This window comes from Sapajus apella, unplaced genomic scaffold (assembly GCF_009761245.1).
Source record: "Sapajus apella isolate SASKATOON/1434 unplaced genomic scaffold, GSC_monkey_1.0 scaffold23, whole genome shotgun sequence".
NCBI lineage: Eukaryota > Metazoa > Chordata > Mammalia > Primates > Cebidae > Sapajus > Sapajus apella.
Window position 1 is genome coordinate 25,605,716 of NW_022436963.1, and position 15,823 is coordinate 25,621,538.

The window sequence follows — 15,823 nt, forward strand, 5'->3', positions numbered from 1 at the left end:
AACTTAAAGTACTTGCAACTGAGGTCTCAGTTGATCCTTATATGGTATTCCAGGGCTGGGATGGCCCTTCTTGGCTACCTCTCTTGGTCTCATACACACAAAATATATTCTTACTTACATGTACATAAATTACATGTTCAGAGTTGTCCAAATTAAGGCAACCCCAGTCTTTGTGTCTTTGCAACAGTCACTGACCATGGGCTACTATACAGAGGAAGCACAATTTTGGATGAGACAGTTCCCCTAAGGCAAAGGGAAATTCCCAGTGAGAAATGAAGATGTCAGTTACATGGCAGCTGATATTCCAATCAGATGGTAGATAGTTATGTGGGCCTTAAATTAGTGGGCCTGGACCAGGCACCACAGTATCTACTATAAAACTTTCCCCTAAGCTTGGATCCCAGAAGAAGCCACATAGAGGAGGCACATAGCCAATGCACAATACAGAAGAGCCATGCTGATCCAAAGCTGACCCACAGCTCTCATGCAACGTAGATGAGTAATCCTTGCTGGAAGCCACTGAAGCTTTTGAATTGTTTGTTACCAAAGCAAAAGCTGATGGTTATATTTATAAAACAACAAAAAAGATATCTCATTTTTAAGCAGTAACTTCTTTTAAGCACTGTTATTTATTTATTTATTTATTGCATTTTAGGTTTTGGGGTACATGTGAAGAACATGCAAGATTGTTGCACTGTTTTTATTACAATGAGTTTGAAATCAGAGAAGATATAAATAAATAGAAAGATATCCTATGTTTATGGACTGGAAGAATTAATATTATTAAAATGTCCATATCACCCAAAGCAATCTACAGATTCAGTGCAAGCCCTATCAAAATTCCAAATACATTTTTCACAGAAATAGAAAAAAAAAATCCTAAAATTTATATGGAATCACAAAACATCTTGAATAACCAAAGCAATCTTGAGCAAAAAGAACACGCTGGGGGCATCATACTACCTAACTTCAAAATATGCTACAAAGCACAGCAATCAAAACAGCATGGTGCTGGCATCAAAACAGACTGCACATCCCATTGGAACAGAACAGAGAGTCAAGAAATAAATCCATGCACTTATAGTCAAGAGATTTTGACAAAGTTGCCAAGAACACATAATGAAGAAGGGACAGTCTCTTCAATATGTGGTGTTGAGACAACTAGATTTATGGAGAAGAATGAAATTAAACCTTTATCTCACACCATTTACAAATATTAACTCAAAATGAATTAAAGGCTTAAACGTAGGACCTGAAACCATAAAACTACTAGAAGAAAACACAGGGGAAACTTTCCACGACAGTGGTCTAGGCAATGATTTTTTGGATATAATCCCAAAAGCACAGCCAATAAAAGTGAAAACAGTTAAATGAGATCACATCAAATTAAAAAGCTTCTACATAACCAAAGAAAGAATCAACAGGAAGAAGAGATGATCCATAAAATAGAGAAAATATGTGCAAACCACACATCTGTAAGGGGTTAATATTCATAATGTATAAGACACTCAAACAACTCAATAGCAAGAAAACAAATAACCTGATTTTAAAATAGGCAAAGATCAGAAAAAAACATTTATCAAAAGAATATACAGTAACAGCAAACAGGTATTTTTTGCTATGAAAAGGTGTTCCACTTCACCAATCATCCAAGAAATGCACATTAAAATTATAATGAGCTATCACCTCACATTCATTACAATAGCTATTACCAAAATGACAATGGGTAAGTGTTGGAAAGGATGTGGAGAACCCTTGCACACTGATGGAGGGAATGTAAATTGCTGTAACCACTATAGAAATCAGTAGGGAGGGTCCTTAAATAATTAAAATTGGAACTACCATAGGAACTAGCAATAGGACTATTGGATATATATTCAAAGGAAATGAAACAGTATGTCAAAGAGATATCTGCATTCCCATGTTCATTGCAGCATTATTCACAATAGCCAAGATATGGAACAAATCTAAGTGTCCAACAACAGATGAATAAAATGTGGTACATATATATAATGGAATACTATGCAGCCACTGAAAAGGAAGGAAATTCTTTTAATTGTGACAGTATGGATGAATTTGAAGGACATTCTGTAAAGTGAAATAAGCCAGACGAACTTGACCGCACTTATATATGGAATCTAAAATGGTTAAACTCATAGAAGTAGAGAATAGTACGGTGGATATCAGGGGCTGAGGAGGGAGGTTTAGGGAGATGTTGGTCAAAAGATACAGAATTTCTGTTAGACAAGAAGAATAATTTCAAGGGATTTATACAATGTGGTGACTATGATAATAATGTATTATATACTTGAAAATCACTAAGAGAATAGATACATTTTAAGCATTTTCACCATACAAAAATGATAAGTATGTGAAATACATGTTAATTAGCTCAATTTATTCATTCTACAATGTCTACATATTTTAAGACATCATGTTGTATACAATAAATATATATAATTTTGTCAATTAAAAGTAATTATATTAATTTTAAAAAATGTTTGTGTGTATTACTGCTGCATAAACTACCCCCAAAATAAATAGCTTAAAGAAAGAATTTATTCTCTGATGATTTTGAATTTGATCTGAGCTCAGTTAAGCATTTAGTTTGGTAGTTTTGCCTGGAGTCACTTGTGTAACATGAGTCATCCAATAGCTTAATTGGGATTTACGGCCTCACTCACATGACTGACTACCAGTTTTGGCTACTGGCAAGGTACTGGCTACTGGCTATCTCTATGTGGCCTGCCATTCTCAAGGAGGCTTCCTGGACGTCTCCACAGGGCAGGCTCAAGTGTGCAAGAATAGAAGCTTCCAGGCTAAGGGGCAGAATTCACAATAACATCACTTGAGCCATATTTTTTTTTTTTTCAAATTAAATAGGCTAGCTCAGATTCAAGGGAAAGGGAGATGGACTCCATTGCTTAAAGGTAAGAGTGAGCCACTATGCAAACTACCAAGGCCTGATGTGTGTTTTATCTTTTTCTGAAGTTATTTTTCTCTAAATAGCAAACTTAATACATTTTATGCCCCTTCTTCCTATCCTGCCCTCTTTCCTCAAAAAAATGTGTGGATAAATATATGTAATTTTTCCACTAGAGACCATTGAAAGCATTTAGCCACTACGGGTCAGTACAGAAGGGTCCATTCAAAAATATACCCAAAGGGAAACAAAAACACTAAGGAAAAGAAAAGAAGAAGGAGAGGGATGTGGAAAGGAAGATAAAAACATGGAGGAAGAAGAAGCAGAGGAGGAAGAGATTAAGTAACTTTAAAAACAGGGGCATAGTAATCCTATATACAATCTTAAATGCCTTCCCAACCTTAGATTTTAATCTCTTCTGCTTGAATGCTTACAAGATGTCTGTATTTCATCACTCACAATTTTATGATTTGGGGTTAGCTCTATTCCCTATCTTAATCTATGTCTTGTGCATTTGTGTGTGTGTCTGTGTGGGTGTGTGTCTGCACATATATACATGCACACATGTGAGAGAATGTATGTGTGAATGGGAGGATGGGTTATTAGAAGGCTAAACTAGGGTAGGAAGAAGAATGAAAGAAATAATCATATCATAAAAATAGGATAATGAAAAGTAAAGACTCAGAAAAATGCCATAAATCTAGAAAAATGACAAAAGACATTTCCCAAGCAAGTCATAATATAGAAATATTTATAGCAACTGACAAGTATGGCACTATCCGATTAAAAAAGACATTGCCTATATTCTAGAATTTACCATTATATGAAAATATACTCTCCACTTCTAAATACACAGAATGCATGGTTTGTTTCACTATATAACAAAATATTAAGACCCCCATATATTAAGACCCTTTTGTCCTTTTGAAAACTAATGTTGTCACTAAATTTTACAGACTTAAACATTGTCACTAAATTTTACAGACTTAACATTGATGAAATAACAGTCCAGTAAGTTACTACTAAATAGAAACATGTATATATCCACATTACATATGAAGAAAAAATTTAATTTACTCCAATGAATAAAAACAGAAACTTGGACCTGCATGGCTCACATTTCAAAACCATACAGCCCATGCATAAAGCTTTCGATAGGTTTTATTTAAAATAAATAGAAGCCCTAGTAAGAAGAGAAAAATGACTTAAACTGCCTAATATATACAAATGTGAAAGCTTCTTAGGCAAAGAGAATGCATAGGGGTGAGGGAGATGCAGTCACACACACCCAATTTTGATACAAATATGCCTTATCTGTATTCCAGAGCTTTCAGAATATTCACTGGAATTAGTAATTGGTAATCAGCAACTTTCGGCTACTTTACATTCAGGGAGGCGGCCAGACCAAGTGAGTAGCAGGCATCAGATTAGATCACTAGCTATATTGTTCGGGTTGATTTTAATTGCCTGAAAAGTGTCATTACCATCTTCTGCAATGTGTTAAGTTATTTTAAAGAGTGACTACTTCTATGCAAGAAACAAAAATGTGGGTTTGCAATAGAGTTAGAACCTGTATGAAGCATTCAGTTGGGCTCCTGCCCTGGTGGCATCAAAATCCTGCCCAAGTCTGATCACACTGTAAACAAACACGTTTGCTATCTGCAGAACTTTTCAAATGTAGCATGGGAAAGTCAACACAGATACCCAAACTGAAGACCACAGAGAGCCACCCAAATGTCACATCCTGGCCTATAAAATCCCAAGACTTCCATTTCCACACAGGCAACTGCAGGGTAAAGGAGTTCATGATATTTAAGAACAAGACAAATATTTGCATGAAAAAAGATCTATGGAAGCAGAATTTTTCAACCCTAGAACACAGTTGCAAAATTATCACATCAGCGTATGATGACATGGAAATGTCACCTCTCAGGATATTTGTTCTTTCAGTTAAAATCCTAGAAACATGAACCTATACATGGGATAAAACTGTGTAGAGCTATACACATACTCATGAAATCAGGTTTAAAAAATGGTGGGAGTGTAAATTAGTTCAACCATTGTGGAAGACAGTGTGGCGATTCCTCAAGGACCTAGAAAGAGAAATTCCATTTGACCCAGCAATCCCATTACTGGGTACATATCCAAAGGATTACAAATCGTTCTACTATAAGGACACATGCACACGAATATTCATTGCAGCACTGTTTACAATAGCAAAGACCTGGAACCAACCCAAATGCCCATCGACGATAGACTGGATAGGGAAAATGTGGCACATATACACCATGGAATATTATGCAGCCATCAAAAATGATGAGTTTGTGTCCTTTGTAGGGACATGGATGAACCTGGAAACCATCATTCTCAGCAAACTGACAGAAGAGCAGAAGATCAAACACCGCATGTTCTCACTGATAGGCAGGTGTTGAACAATGAGAACACACGGACACAGGGAGGGGAGCACTATACACTGGGGTCAGTTGGGGGGAAATAGGGGAGAGATGGAGGAGGGTGGGGAGCTGGGAAGAGATAGCAAGGGGAGAGATGCCAGATGTAGGTGATGGGGAGGAAGGCAGCAAATCACACCGCCACATATGTACCTATGCAACAATCTTGCATGTTCTTCACATGTACCCCAAAACCTAAAATGCAATAAAATAAATAAGTGGGGAAAAATGGTGACAACTGAATAAGCTCTGCAGTCCAGTTAACGGTAATGTACCAATGTCAATTTCCTCGTTCTGATATTGCAGGATGATGTCACCATACAAGGAAGCTGTCTGAAGACTATACACAACTCTTTGTACTATTTTTCACAACTTCTTGTGAGTTTAAAATTACTTCAAGATAAAAAGTTAAAAAATGCAGATTAGCAAGCTGTATCCCAGAGATGATTCAGAAAATCTTGTAAGGGCTAAGGTATTGCCATTATTTCAGCAGAACCCAGTTAATGTTTCTGCAGAAACATGGTAAGTTGAGAAACAGTGCAAGGGAAATAGAGCATTCTCAGCTCTATTACAGGGGCTTCCTCTTTGAAGGATGACTGGTGAGGCTGTTTAATGCCTACAACATTTCCCCATTTATAAGTAAGTATTTATAGTTTAGGAAGATGCACTTTTGATTTGTTGCAATGCAGGAATTCAGTTATTTCTTTCATATGCTAATGTTTCACTCTAATAAAATAATAAATTTTGAGAACTCCCCATCACTTCCTTGCACTAAAATAAGCTCCTAACTTCACAGACCAGTCCTCAGTACTTAAAACCTTTGGTTTATGTTTCTTCAGAGCATATGTTTGCCACAGAATTTTCTAAATCAGATAATATCAAGATGTTCATCTATTGTCAATTAACGATTTGTCACTCAGAAACTGCAAATTAATATAAAATCTTTAAATTACACAGTAAAATAAATTTAGCCCTAGAAAAAGAAGCCCAACAATAGCAGAACTTCATGCCAATTAAAGAGATTAGACATTCTTTCATTCCAGAAATATTTACCAAAGTCTTAATATGTACTTGCTACTCCATCAGTAGACTATGAGGAAAGGCAGATATTCTCAGCTCTATTACAGGGGCTTCCTCTTTGAAGGATGACCGGTGAGGCTGTTTAATACCTATAACATTTCCCCATTTATAAGTAAGTATTTATAGTTTAGGTAAGTATTTATATATTTATAGTTTAGGTAAGTATTTATAGTATTTATATTAAAAATGTTTAATAACAATTTTACAATATTAATTAAATTCTAATGCATTCACCCCTAAAGAAGAAACAAAATTTAAATTGTTGGTTGTAGACAGCATGGGGGTCAAACCTAGCCTTGGAGGATAGTCAAGGCTACCTGGAGGAATAGCTAGGTTGGGTATCACCTCAACAAATAACAGAGTTGAAAGTAAGGCCTTCCTGAAAGAAATAACAATGAATTGAGGATGGAAATGAGTCAAATGGGAATAAGGAGAGTGGGAGAAAGTCATGGGTGTTTTAGGCACACACAAGAAAAATGAAGCCAAAAGGGACATGTTGAGTTTTCGAGAAGTTTTAAAAGATCGATGTATTATAGCTGGAGTGTTAAGTATCAGGGAAGAATTAGGGAGAAGTCAAATACAGACAGGCTGCATCAGTTGCATTTTTTTCTCTATGCAATAGGTGTCCAATGAACCAAGGTGTCTGCCTCATGGATTAATACAGCACTGTGAGTCAAATAGAATGGGACAAGAAAGAGAGTGAAGAGAAAGTCATTTCTTCATCTGCTACATTTAGGTAAAAAGTGCTTAGAACCCAGCCTGGCACATTGCTTGAATGAATGTTCTTGCATTTTTTAATCAGTGGACTGGTTACAACTGCAAAGGGAGAAGAGGGTGACAAATACCACTGACTCCAGAGGCCTTGATCACAATGATAGCTAAAGAAAGAACAGATCACCTAAGTTCTTAGGAAACAGATTGAGAGGAAAAATGATGAATTCCACTTTGGACAAGTTTGCTTTGAAGTTGCAGATGTCCAAGACATGTAAGAGATCATGGGCAATGTGACAGAAAGAATACTGCCAAAGTCAGCTGCACATTTCTGCTGAATATGGACCTTCTTGAACAGGATCTTTGGTTACATGTGGCAAACTCAGCAAACCAACAAGCCTAGTTCTCATAGGTTTATCAAACCCCACTGTGAGCCAGATAGTACAACAGAAGCTGCTTTGCAATAGTGCATAAAATAGAAATGCTTACAAGGTAATTACAGAATAGTAAACATGAAATCAGGTAAGGAAATGTACAGTTCCAAGTTATACTAAGGGATACCAAAGAAATGAACAGAAAAAGTGTAACAGAGGTGCCCTTAGGCGGGAAAGAAATCAGAGAGCCCTCTCTAAGCAAATGGTATGTACACTGTAGCCTAAGGGATGAGTTGAAGTCAAAAACTCTATATGGGCCAGACTCAGTGGCTCACATCTGTAATCCCAGCACTTTGGGGGTCCGAGGTGGGCAGATCGTTTGAGTCCAGGAATTTGAGAAGAACTTTGGCAACATGGGGAATTCCCATCTCTACAAAAAATTCAAAAATTAGCCAGGGCATGGTGGTGTGTGCCTGTAGTCCCAGCTACTCAGGAGGCTGAGGTGGGAGGATCACTTGAGCCCAGGAGGTTGAGGTTGCAGTGAACCGTGATCACACCACTGCACCAGCCTGGGTGACAGAGTGAGACCCTGTTGCATTAAAAAACAAAACAAAACAGAAACAAAAACAAAAACAAAACCTGTGAGTTTGTGTGTGTGCACACTTGTGTGTATGTATGTTTAGGGGTTCGTGCTGGACAGGGCTATCAGGCAAAGGGACAGAGTGATCCCTAAGATAGGAAAGAGCTCAAAAAAACTGCAGAAATGAAAAAGAGTCTAAGAATCTCTTGTTCCCCAAAGCTTGATAGGAATTGTCAAAGGGACAGTTGTGTTTAAATCCTACACAGCTTTGCAGGTAAGATTTGATAGTTTGGATTGTATTCTGAGTGCACTGGAAAGCCATTTAAGCATTCGGAGTAGATGAGTACTAACGTAACATACAATAAAAAAAAAAAAAAAAAACCTGCCTTGGCTGCTATGCAGAATGATTTGAGGTAAGAAGTACGAAAGGAAGCAAGGAAGCCAGTGTAGTTATCCCAGGATAGAAGATGGTGACTTGGAGAATGAGGACGTGGGTAAAGATGGAGGGAAGTGAGCGAATGTGAGAAATATTTCAGGGTTAGAACCAAAAGGACATGAGATCTGAGTTGTACTAGTTCCCCAAAATAAAAGTATTTGAAAGTATTGTGATGGCGTCAAGAATTATTTATTAAAATAGTATACTGACAGCCACATTTGTCAGTAATATAATCAAGTGGTTTTGAAATATGGATCTCATATCTTAACATCTGAAAGTTAATCAAAGTCAAGGGACTTAAAAAACAAATGGGACAAAATTGTTCTCCTGTTTTATTACATAGAAAATTTACAAGCTGAGTTATAAAGGCACCTAAGAGAGTGCTATGGAATTACTATAGCCTAGATAATCTATTTCTTCAAATGTCAATATGTCTGCAACAAGAAATATGCAAATCCACTGAATTATTTTATCCTACTTAATAAAATAGTCATTTTTCCTCATTCTTCGCCAGGCAGGTTCTTGTGCAGTAAAGATTCTACAAATATTTACATTCCAAGTAGCAAAGCTGTTTGAAATGCTATAAAGTTCTGCCAGCACTTCTATTACAAACCCTTATTTCTTGTTTATAACATGTACATAAAAGGGGGAAAATAAAAATGTACTATGGATTGAAACTTGGCATACAAAGTTTCAACCAGGGAGTGCATTTCTCCTGTAGCAAATTTTCCAAAGAAATGTCCCACTGTGTTTAAGAGATGAGGGTAGGGGAGACTAAAAGATAAAAACCATGGAGGATACTTGATCCACTTCTGAAATGTTCATACAAATTGGATATGAGACTGAGATCTGTTCACCCCTCAATTTGAAAGCAATGTTCTATCTTAAACTGTTCTCTGGCCCCATATTCTCATTATTGCCAAACATCTTTGTAACAATGATATTCTCTATTGTACTTTTATTCAAGCATAAGAAAGGAAACAGTCCACCAACATTAAGTGACTTAATATATAAGCATGTTAAAACTATATGCATATGCATTTGTGCATATTAAGAACTATAAGTAAGTACCTTCAGAATGCTCACCTTCATAAAGACAAAGTACCTTGCTAAGATAAGAAGGCTTAAAGGCAGACTGGTGGTGACAACTAAATCAGAGATGGCAGGCAAACATGCACAGCATCAATAAATCCTCCTGCCATCTGAATACATTCCACTACATAAAATTAACATTAATTTTACTGAAACAACTTACTAAATGACTTGAAAGCACAAAACATCAAACCAGTCAAAGCGTCTCTGTTTTGTAGCATTGCCACAACATAGTGATACACAGATCTGGCAGTTTGAAAGGGGCAATTATATCTATCTACCATTTCAGCATGAAGCATATTAAGAGTTAATGAGAACTTCAAGTTGGACACTTAAATTACACAGTAAAAACAAAGCTGGAAGATGTGTACTGAATGTGGGAGAAGGAGTTAGGAACTTGTAAAAGAGAAAGATGCATATTTTGCAAGCAGAGCAAAGAAGCTATTCGTTTGCAATAACTAGGCATATATGAAATGTGACAGTGATAAAATTGAACATAAATCAGCAAACGAAAAACTACAGCTTGCAGTCCACAGCTAATCTTTGCTCTACTTAAAACTGCACAGCACTTCGGTCCTATTAAATGCTTTGTTGCCATTTTAAGGTACACTTGGGCTATCTGGTTGTGTTGTGAAGGATATTTAAAAGTTAAAGTTCTCCTGGTGAAATGAACTTAACACCTTCATGTCTTCAAGCTGACATTAATGACATCCAGACAGTGAGGAGGACATGAGGCTGAATGTTATTGTCTGTGGCAGCCACTGCCTGAATCTATTACCCTGCATATCAATTAGCCACTCAGTGTCTCAGTTATCCTACTTTTAGACAGGAGGGCCACTTGCATGCATTCAACCTTACCATTTATCTTATAACAGTGTACAGCAATTTGCTATATTTCCTTGGTGGCTACCGATCATTCTGGGGGTCCTCAAACCACATGTTGACTCTCAACTAATTTCAAGCAAGCATTCAAAGATCAGTAATTCCTGGCCCCACTCTTTATTATTTGCAAGCAAACAACCTTCCATTTAGTGAGGCTGAACCCAATCAGATTTCTTTAATGAACAACATTCACAAGAACCTGACCCACTGCAACCAGTGACATACGCATATTAAGCATCTTACAAATGTTGCACAAATCGATATGAATATTAACGTGCAGGCAACTTCCTCCCTAGTACCATAACCCACAAATGGTTAAAACCATAAACCAAGATGCCAGGTTACTGCAGCCAAAGTCAGGTTACTGTTAGTAAACACATCTAGCCAAGCAAAACTAACACATTTGACTTGATATTGAGATATAATAGCTCTTTCAAAGGCAATTACTCCTCCTTTCAATCTCTGAAGAGCTCTGACTCATTGTTCTCATTAATTCCTGTTTTTAATCTATTTACAGATCAGGATTCTTTTTCAGCTAGTATGATATTCATCTCTGTGGGGGTAGACAGAAACCACAGCACATACAGTCTTCCTTTTTTTTTTTTTTTTTTTTTTAGTTATTCTTGCTTAATCATTTTTAAATTATTTCTGGATCTACCTACTCACCATAGGAGCTGGGGTTTCTGACCTCCCTCTTGTATATCAAGCCCTCCTTGTCTGTTGCTTTCTCTAGCTGTTTCCCTGCATCTTGGGTTGAGGTTAACAGACTGGCTACCCCTTTCCCAGAGCTCTGTTCCCCTTCCTTTGCCTATGAACGGAGGTTTGCTGTCCTTATCACAGCGGGCGCCGATTGTTATTAAATAATTCCTCTGGGCACATCTTCTTGTTGTAAGTCAATAAGCAAATGCAATACAGGGAAGGACATACGGATTGGTGAGCTGTACGGAGCTTTGCACAAGCACAGCCCAGAAGCTGGTCGTTCATTTTACGCGACCAAAAAAATTCCTGATGGTGCTATGACTCGGGTGCCCGGTTGGCACTTCCTGGTTTTCTGTTTCTGGTATTCTGTACTTGCTTTGCAGGGATCCTCAAGAGAACACAGAAACAGCTGAAACCAGGGTCTGAGCTCAGGAAACCTGGACTACAGAGCATCAGGGTAAAGCTGGCAAATAAACGCGACGGGGAATTCCGTCCCAAGCTGCTGATCTGTCAGTAGAAAGAAAATGCAGCTTAGAAAACTTGATCGCTAACAGAAGAATTCTCCACCCTAGCTTTCTCAGACCTGGGATTCTGGGTCTGGGGGGTGAGTCCGACAAAAAGGTATCACATTCCGACATTTTTGCATCATGCACCTGGAATTATTCCTCAGTATCCCTAAGAGTCACAACTTTTTTCCCCCAACTTTCACTGGTCAAATCCACTGCGCGAAGAGCAAGCCCGAGAGAGCCACTACGCAATTCCCCGCGCTCCAGCTGGGGATGCAGCCTTCCAACCCGAAACCAGTCCTCGCCCCAGAAAGGGAAAAATAATCTCCCCAAAGCAAGTCCGCTGAAAGAAGTATCTTTTATTCTTGACCCGTCGGGTGCATTTCCCTGCAAACAAACTTTGGGGCTGAGGAGCCAGGAAGCCAGTGCGTAAAGTTTGCCCCGGCAGGTGGCTCATCCCTGCCGCCCGGCCGGCGCCGGGAGGAGGCATCCCGGGCTTACCTGGTCCCTGCAGCTAGCCAGACGGCCGCCCCGCCGGTCCACCAGCCGCCGCCGTTCGTCCGGACCCGGGGGGGCCGCCGTGCGCGCCCGCGTGAGCCGCCGCCGCAGCGCCGCCGTCCGCCCGGTTCCCGCCCCAGCCCACGGCGCCCGCCCGCCGCCGCCGCCGCCGCCGCCGCCGCCGCCACGCGCCAGGCTGCTGTGGCTGCTGCCGGCGCCCTGCGAGCGCTGCCTGAGCCTCCGCCGCTCCGGCTCCGACGCGGACGCTGGAGGGAGGGGAGACCAGGCGGACGGGAGGGAGGGAGGGGCGGGGAGCGCAGCGGCGCAGCCAACTGGGTCCCGAGCCTAGCGTCTGCGGCGCCCCCGGCGCCTCTGCCTTGCCGGACCCCGCGCCGCCCCGCGCTCGCCCGCGTGCACCCACGTGTGTCCGGCCTCCGCAGGGCCCAGGGCGGCGGCGCGGGATGGGCGGCGGTCAGTGTATCACCTCTGTGTGGCCTCGTGCCACGCTGTTGGGGCCTGGGGAGCACGGGGTTAAGGCAGGAATTCCACTTCCAAGGAAGCCTCTTGCAGCTGCGCTCCCACAAGTGCGCAAGATTTTAATATTAAAGCGGGTAATTATTAAGGGCTCACTATGTAGCAGGTAGTGGACTGCGCTATTTAAATGAATTAGTTCATGCAGTCCCCAGAGCAAACCTTGATCTATTATTATTCCCGCATTTAGTGATGAGGAAACTGATTTTCCTAAGGTTTCAATGAGTCAGCTGTGAGAATAATGGCAATTCCATTCTGTTAACGACTCTATGAAGTAGATTTTACCACCTTTATTTGCCAAGTATGCACACAGTGGTGGGTTGGAGAACCCGGACTTGAATAAACCTGTTGGAGTCCTGAGCCTTTGCACTGAACGGCTGCTGACTTACCTCTAGTCAAACCGGTGCAAACACTGAAACTTTAGTTGTACGAAAACAATTGGGAACAACCTACCTGTCCTTCATTAGCAGAGTGGCTGATTAAATACAGTGGAGACATACAGAGGCAGAAAGAAAAGTGCATCTACTAGTATTGGCATAAATGACCTTCAAGAGGTGTCCATAGAGGTTGGGTGGGAGTGAGTCACGCTGGTAATCCCAGCACTTTGAGAAGCCAAGACGGATGGGTCGCTTGACCCCATGAGTTGAAGACCAGCCTAGGCAACATAGGGAGACTTTGTCTCTACATAAATAAATAAATAAAATTAGTGGGCATCGTTGCATACACCTGTGGTCCCAAGCTACTTAGGAGGCTGAGGTGGGAGGATCTCTTGAGGAATCACTTGAGCCCGGGAGGGGGAGGCTGCACTAAGCCACGATTGTGCCAGAGCACTCCAGTGTAATAGACTGAGGGAGACACTGTCTCAAATAAATAAATAAATAAATGGTATAGTTAGGATAACTTGGGACACGTACTGTTAGTTAGCACAGGCAAGTTGGTATGTGTACTGTTTTTGTGCTTAAACACATACACACTTTCAGGTGTATATAGTCATATTTATGATTTCACAGTTTCTAAAAGGATGTCTCAGTATACTCTTAACAATTTTTAGTCTTGGTGAGACTGAAATTGGGGCAGAGGAGACTTTATACTTTTCATTTGATAATTCTTTGACATTGTTTTAAAAATGTATCATGTTGTCCCTTCATATTAAAAAAAATCTATTGACATTTAATTAGACTTGAGAGTTTATGGCCCTGTTTCTTCTCCTTGATCCTCTTCCTGTGATTCCTGTAGACAGAATGAAGCAACACTTTATCGAGAGCAGCAACCTGGGCAAACCAGACCTGGTTCAACTATGCTTTCTCATTCTTAATCGTTTCCTCCAGAGATATGTGTGTGGTCCCCTGCAATTCAGAAAGAAATTTGAACTTCTGGAAAAACTCTCTTGTTTAAGGACAAGAGGTAAAACCCAGGTCAGTCGGATGCAAGGTGCCACTCCCTACAGTGAAGTCAGCATGTGGGCCCCCTGCATTTACAATTGCCACAAAGAACTTGCTTGGTACTTTGGGAGGCCGAGGTGGGAGAATCACTTGAGCCCTGGAGTTTGAGACCAGCCTGGGCAAGACAGCGAGACCTCCTCTCAACAAAATTTTAAAATGAGCTGAGCATAGTGGTGTGTGCCTACAGTCCCAGCTGCTTGAGAGGCTGTGGCAGGAGGGGATTGCTTGAGACTGGGAGGTCCAGGCTGCAATGGGCCATGATTGAACCACTGCACTCTAGCCTGGGTGACAGAGCAAGACCCTGTCTCAAAACAAAAAAGAAAGAAAGAAATGGCTTGACCAGGTGGTTTTTCCCCAGTCCTCCTTTCTCTATGAGCATACAACAGGATTCTTGAATACATTATGGAACTTCCTCTGATGTTGGCCACATTTGCCCTTTCTCACTTTGTTAGGAAACTGCTCATCCCTAAAAGAGTAATGGCTAGATTCAAAAAAAACCTGGGGTTATTTATGTTTTAAAAAGAAGTAGGGGGAGACAGGAACAGATAGAGTACGCTGCTGTAAATAAAAATAATATGCTTTTTCCCATCAGAATTAAATTGCAGTAAATTTGGACTCCTTAAGGTTTCTCTACTTAGCCAAAGGAAAAAAAATAGAACAGGTACGGAAAGGTTGTTTATGGTCGTTTCAGTTGTTATTGGTTACTGTAAATAATCTTTTTGCTTGCAATCTGGGAACATGTTGGCAAACCCCTTGCGTGTGACAAAATGTTTTATTGGGTAGAACTGGTGTGTTCTGGAAGGAGCTGAGAGAACTTTATATGCAAATTATGCTCCTGCGTTGCACCTAGCAAGTGCAATTACTGCCATGCCCACATCCATCACAGGCATGCCTCTTCTTTTAATATTTTCAACTTGATGTCTCATAATGCATTTTTCTTCTAACACATACATACATACCTTGTCTAGTGGGAAGGGAAAGAGCATTTTCATCAAGGAGGGGGAGCTGGCCTCAGGCAGCAAAGAGACAGGGAGAAAGACAGGAAAGAAGCTCCTTTAAATTAGAAAGAAATCTAAACCATAACCCCTTCCAGCCCTCTCCAAATAATTAGTCATTTCTAAACTCAGATTACATTGCCTGTGCTAGTAAAAGCTGATTAGTGCTGGAAAGGGATTTAATGGAATTTTGAGTCTTATGGTTGCAGTGGGGGGATGGGCAGATCTTAAAAACTGTAGGAGTAATGATAAACACTTAATATAAGCCACAGTTTCATAGACAAGTAAAAGGTGTATAAATATGTGTATATAGAGAGATGTGAATCATTTTATATCCTCCCTTTGCCCAAAATGTAAAGCATAATGTGAGTCAACTGAAAACCTGATATTTACAAAAAGTTGATACACAAGAGCAGGTTTCAATACAATTTCCATCCAATTTCTGGGCCGGAAGCCCAGGAAATTAAAAAAAAAAAATTAAAGGCACATGTGGGTCTTCTCAGTGTGAACGCCGGATGGAATTTTTATTGAATTTGGCCTCAACTGATTGTAGCATTATAAGCAATTCTGCAGTTAAGTTTCAGCCGCCATTTAGACAGCAAATCTTTTTTTACGGTATTATAA

General features: G+C 40.0%; 1 protein-coding gene across 1 annotated transcript in view; it reads right to left on the reverse strand.

Annotated features, from left to right (window-relative positions):
- The window catches only part of CNTN3 (contactin 3), a 330,613-nt gene extending 318,294 nt beyond the window's left edge, over window positions 1–12,319 (reverse strand). Inside the window, exon 1 of the mRNA XM_032290493.1 lies at window positions 12,235–12,319. The gene's annotated coding sequence lies outside the window, so the exon portion shown is untranslated. The remainder of the gene's footprint in view (window positions 1–12,234) is intronic.
- Window positions 12,320–15,823: the final 3,504 nt, after the last annotated feature.